General features: G+C 43.5%; 1 pseudogene; it reads right to left on the bottom strand.

Moving 5' to 3' along the window:
* Nucleotides 1–303: 303 nt before the first annotated feature.
* On the bottom strand, nt 304–940 carry LOC102857983 (annotated as a pseudogene).
* Between the last annotated feature and the right edge of the window lie 5,406 nt (nt 941–6,346).

Raw genomic sequence — 6,346 nt, 5'->3', positions numbered from 1 at the left:
ATCAATATTTACAATTCTTTTAAGGAATGTTATATAATGACACATTAAGGCATAAATTCTTTTGGCTTAATAATTCTTAAAAGAATGATAATAGCAAAAGTGATGCAAAATCTTCAGTGTGAGATTATTATTAAGCTACATTTTACAAAATACGGTGTAAGATGGCAATAATCCCATTCAGCATCCTGGATTAGGTCACTTCAGCAGGGACTGATAATTTATACAGTCAAACTTTAAAATTTACAGATAAAGGCAGTTCAATACTGCCAGTGAGAAGTACGTGTCTCTTAACATATACAACTTTCAGGCCACAGTTTTGAAGGTCTGAAGGATCAGGTTGGTTTGATGAATTAGTCGGCTGGCACTTATAAACACATTTATTGCCTTGCCATCTTTAAAATAGGTTTTCAGAGTATCGCTGAAGCTTTTGGAGTACTTTACAAATTCTTTCTTTTGATGTTCAAGTGCCCTGCGATTCTGGTATTGGTATTTCTTGAAGACATTATTCACTGTATCAAGTAGTTCTTTTCTTGCACTAGCTATATCCTTGATTGTCTGCAAAAAACACACTCAGTCATTGATTTCATCTGGGATCTTACTGAGAATTTGTTTAAGTGCCCGCGCCTTTTCATTTAGGTCCTGGAATTCGGGTTCTGGTCGTTCAATCATATACTTTTCTACGTCATCAGCTGCCATACAGAGAAGGGGCTCTGTGAAGTTAACTTCACTTTTTTTCTCTAAAATTTTCATAAATGATGTCTTGTGTGAGACCTGGATTTTCTTTTTCAGCCTTAATGAAATCTGCTCTCAGTGTCTGAGCTGCAGACAGATTAACTCGTTCTAGCTCATTAAATACAGGATACATAACTGCGTAGAGAGGCATAGAAACCAGGGAAGTGGTCTCAGCTTCATTCTTCATCGCTTCCATTGTCATCCTCATTCAAAAGCCAACGGCAGCTGGGGCCCTGACTCCACTTCCCACCTTTGGAGCCCTCTCCAACTCCTGGATCAATTCACTCCGGTGACGCCGGAAGGACCCAAGGGGAACCAGGTGTTGTCCGGAATCCTCAGCCGTGGTCTTTTTTAATGACTTGAAAACTATGCATCTGAAAGTTGGACAGTGAATAGGGTGACAGAAGAATCGTCAATGTCTTGGAGTTGTGTTGGAGAAGTTGTGTTGAAAATCTCCCATAGATTACAAAAAAAAACAGAAGAGCCTTGGAGAAACTGCATCCAGGGTGCTCCTGAGAGGCAAGGTTGGTGAAACATTCTCTCACATGCTTTGGGCCTGTTGTTAGGAAGGGTCAGACCTTGGAAAAAGACCTCGTGCTTAGAAAGGTAGACAGAGAAAAAGGACCCTAGCAAGATGGACTGAAACTATCAATGGTCCTAAGTACATCAGAGTTGATGAAGATGAAAGGTAATGATGGTGGAAAGTAAGGATAAATAGAAAGCTCTTGCTTGATAGGGGCGTTTAGGGAGCTCTGATGGCCTAGTGGTAGGAGCTGCTGCCTGCTTAAAGGCACAGACTCCATCAGCTGATCTTCAAGAGAAAGATGGGCAATCTCTTCTCATGCAGTTCACTGCCTCAGAAAAACCACTGAAGGGTCAGCGTGGTTCCGACTCGACAGCAAACAGCAACAGGGGCATTGAGAAAATACAAATACTCAGGGTAGTTTCCTGGGGAAAGGGGGTCAACAAGAGATGGTTTAGCATTTAGAGCTGGCCATGGAGATACAAGTAAAATACCTTTAAAAAAATATACTAAGTCATTCCCAATGTTAATTTTACGAAACCACTGAAGAGTCACTGTCACAAATTTTACTATTGAAAAAGCTGCTGGTGTAATCCGTGGCAAATTGCACTGCTAACTCACATCTCCAGTGGTTCAAATACAGCAGCAGCTCCTCAAGATGAAGGTGAGCAGTCTCTTCCCCTGGTGATACACAGCCTCAGAAACCCAAGTCGCTGCAGAACCAACTGCATTGAGCGAATTTTGAAAAGATGTGCAATTTGGACAGATGGACACCAGATGGCAATAGTGCTCCAAGTTCTTGAAATAGAAGTTCCAGGTGCCTTTTTTCTTTTAAATCCTTTTCGATGTTGAAAACAGTTGTTTTTCACAGTGTCACTAAACAATATTTCAAATGTAACTCCACTGTGGCAAGCCTTTAAGCTAATATTGTAGGTATAATGTGATTCTTTTTTCTATTTAATTTGATTCACATCTCTTAACCGGAATTGCCTTAGGACTCAGTCGCCTTTTTTAGAGTCTAGAGATCTCTCCCCAGCTGTGTTCTTGATCCCAGAACTTCAGGGCGACTTGTAAACAAAAGTCCTTGCTGGTGGATTTTTATCACCAGATGAAAAACATTTCTTCTTCCTTCATTTTCTCACCTTTTGATCAAATTGGAATCGAAGGGTACAGATTAGAAAGAATTAGCTTAAACTGGAAACTCAACCACCCACACTAAACTCTTGCTATTGAGTTGATTTTTCCTCTTGCCACACTCATTGTAAAACTTAACAAGAGGATCCTGCCCGTCATTCTTGAATCCACCAGTGGATTTGAACCACTAACCATTTGTTCAGCAGCACAGCATGTAGCACTAGGCCTCCAAGGCTTTTTTTAAAAAAAAATCAGCTAAGACAGCAGAAGAGATGATTTATTGTGCATGTGACATCCAACTACAACTAAGCAGAGTTAGTCCAGAATATCAGCAGTCCAGGGCAACAGATGAAAAGGGCCAGGTTTCAAAGGAGGAAAGTGGGCCTCTCAGAGCATTCATGGAGATAGAATGGTGATGGACATTCTAAATCCCTTGAGTCAGAAGTTCCAGACAGGAGCATGCAGTCCAGTTTGTATCAGCGTTCCCAGCCTGTGGTGCTCGCTCTCTACTCCTGCTGCTGTGGTGTCTGCATGTGCACACGCTCACATTTACGTGGACCTCTGCCTCATCTTCCTTGTTTCACGCCTCAGCCTGTGCATTCGCTTCTTCCTCCACTTGGCCTTCATGGTTCAGAGGTCTCGAACAAGATGGCACTAAAGTAGAAAGAGTTCCAAGGCTCTTTTGAAAAGCCAACAACATAAGAGAAAGATTCAAATTTAAAAGAGAATCTTACTCACTCATACTGCCTTGAAGTTGAAACCAATTCAATTGACCCTCCAGCAAGTTTTCACGAAGCTTTCCATCACATGGCAAAAGCTTGTCCACCTGTCTCCTGGGAAGCAGGTGGTAGATTCGAACTACCTTCCTTTAAGGTTGGCAGCACAACTCCTTAGACATTAGGCCACCACAGCTTCCCACCGGATACTAGCCATCCAAAGGTCGGGGGAGGAGGAACAACCCAGCCAAAGTCCTGAAGTGTAGAATCAGTGCAATAGAATCACTGTTGGAGAACAGGTTGACCATGAGTAGGATGTGAGATTTCATTCTCATTTTCAGTTGGGATATATGGCTGTATTGAAGCCAAGCCGTTGTGTTTTCCAACCACTCTAAGATAAAGTCTGTCAAGTGTCCAAGTAGTTTGGTTCATGCCGTTAATATGGGCTGTGTGGTCCGGTTTACAGGTTTTGGCATGGTACCAAGTAGACTCAGTGGCAACCCACTAACCACCTTCAGTCCGAGACCATTTGCCTATTAAAATAGCAAATTCCAGAGCCACCTCCCTTAAGGCTGGACTATGGCTTGTTAGGTACCATTGAGTTGATTATGATTCATGGTGACCCTGTGAACAACAGATCTGAACCCTGTCCTATCCTGTGCCATCCTCATCATCTCTGAAATACGTGAGCCCATTTCTATCGTCACTGTTTCAAAAGTCACTGGGTCGACTCGTCCTGATAAGGGCCTTTTTCGTTATGCTTTCCGTGACCTTCCACCTTTCCAAGCATGATGTCCCTTTCTAAGGAATAGCCCCTCTTAACAGCTTGTGAAAAGTACGTGAGATGAAGCTTCACCATCATTGTCTCTAAGGAGCACATTGGTTGCTCTTTCTTCAAAACAAATCTATCTGTTCTTATAGAAGTCTATGGAATATTCTGTACTCTTCAGTACTACAATGCAAAGGCATCAGGTCTCTCATCTTTATTCATTATCCAGCTCTTTGATGCATAGCAAGTGACTGAAAAGGCCATGGCCTGAATTAAGTGCACCTTAGTCTTCAAACTAGCATCATTGCCTTCTAAGACTTGGGAGAGGTTCCTGACAGCAGATTTTCCCAATGCAATATGTCTCCTCATTTCCTGACTGCTGGTATCAAGGGGGTTGATTGTGGCTGCAAATAAGATGGAATTATTGACAGTTTTAATCTTTTCTCCATTTATCATGATGTTGCCCATCAGTCTAGTGGTGAGGATTTTTGTCGTCTTGATGTTGAAATGTATTCCTTAGTGAAGACGTTATTCTTTGATCCTCTGCAGCAGGTGTTTCACGTCCTACTCACTTTCGGCAAGCAAAGCTGTATCGTCTGCATAATGCAAGGTGCTGATGAGTCTTCCTCCTGTTTTGATGCCACGTTCTTTTTCACAGAGTCAAGCTTCTTGAATGATTTGCTCAGCATACAGATTGAATAGGTGTGGAGAAAGGATACAACCCTGTTGTGCACCTTTCTTAATTTTAAACTGTGCAGTGTTCCCTCGCTCCATTCGGATAACAGCTTCTTGGTCCAAGTATAGGTTTTTTATGAGCATGATTAAGTTGTTCTGGGATAGCCATTCTTTTCAATGTTGATCATATTTTATTTTACCCACATAGTCAAATGCCTTTGCATGGTCAATAAAGCACAAATAGACATTCTTCTGTTATCCTCTGCAGTAAGCCAGGATCCACTTGACATCAGCAATGATATTCCTGGTGCCATCCGGCCTTTTCTAAACTCAGTTTGAATTTCTATGTACAGCCTGCCTCTAGGGGTCCTGAAGCTACGAATCCGTAGGCAACAGTTGAAGAAACTTTTTTATCCAATTAGTAAATGACAAAAAGTTTTAAAAAGAAAACTTGACAAATTCTCACACTCCTTGCTGTCGAGTCATTCAGAACCGACTCAGCTGAGTGCATTGGGATTCCGAGAATGTAAATTATCCATCTCTCTGCCTTGGAGTCTCTGGTGAATTCGAACTGCCAGAGAGCCGTGGCCTTTGAAATAGCAGTGTAACTATACTGTCAGAACTTCTTTTTGAAATGAGGCCAAAATTCAGCTTAAATTGAACTTATTTGTACTTCTAGCAAAATCTGGCCAGTGACCTTTTACCCTTCCTGCCTACTGACTGGTATGCTTGCTAAACAATATACCTAGTAGACCAAGACTAGGACCTGGGGACTGAGCCATCAGTTTTTAATAGTCTCTCTGCTTTCTTTGTCAACTCTGCCACCGAGTATGAAGGTGGGACCCTCCCAGCCACACCTTACTAGCCAGTAAAGGCAGCTTTTCAGGGGTGGTGGATGCCTGCATTTCATACTCAACATTCCATGTCCCTGCTTGGAGCTTCTGGCATTTTCCCTCACCCCTCCTTGTATTCTCTTAGGAAAAGCTTAGCTTCAGATCGGCTTCAAGCTTTCCTGCTGTCACTGGCTTCTCTCTGCTCAAAAAGCCAGCCCTACAAGAGGGAGCTCGGCCAGCACCTCCTCCAGAATCCCTAAATCAGCCCTGCCCTCAGCCTGTCCACTGACATCTTTTTCCTGCTGAAGGCCTAGTGCATACTGAGCTTTGCCAGTCCCTGGTGGTTCAGATCCACCAGCAGTTTCTCTTCTCTGTGATTTCTAGCTTCAGAACCCCCATGGAGGGTCCCTAAGAGTCAGAGCTGACTCAGTGGAAGTGAGTTTGGGTTGTGTTCGTTTTGTTTGGTCTTCCCCCTTTATAAATTCATTTCCACTTTGGGCATGTTGCCAGGAGGAGGTAGTCCGTGGAGAAAGACCAGGCTTGGTAAAGTAGAAAGCGGAAAAGAGGAAGTTCCTTAAGGAGATGGCTGGAAACAGCCGCTGCAAGGACACATGGGCGGTGTTTTGTCCCATTGTACGTAGGGTTGCTGTGTGTTGGAGCTAGCTGGACGGCACCTAACAACTAAAACAGCAGCTGGTTCCCACCCTGAGGTACACTGTGGGGTGGGGATGGCTTCTCAGCCGTGCCTCACCTTAGCATCACCTGCAAGAAGTTAACTCTGGAAGCACAGGTGGCTCCCTGGGACTCTTTGATGGCAACTCCTATGAGACTGACCCTTCAGAAGCTTCTCAGTTAGGGAGCTCTGGCGGCCTAATGGCAAGAAGCTACACTGCGATCCCAAAGCTACACAGTTCGAACCCACCAGATGCTCCTCTGGAGAAGGAAGGACAATCTCCTCCAGTGC

This window comes from Elephantulus edwardii, unplaced genomic scaffold, assembly GCF_000299155.1.
Source record: "Elephantulus edwardii isolate Elephantulus edwardi_28Jun2011 unplaced genomic scaffold, EleEdw1.0 scaffold00162, whole genome shotgun sequence".
NCBI classification, from domain to species: domain Eukaryota; kingdom Metazoa; phylum Chordata; class Mammalia; order Macroscelidea; family Macroscelididae; genus Elephantulus; species Elephantulus edwardii.
The sequence above is the reverse complement of the archived record's forward strand: the minus strand, read 5'-3'. Positions and strand labels throughout refer to the sequence as shown.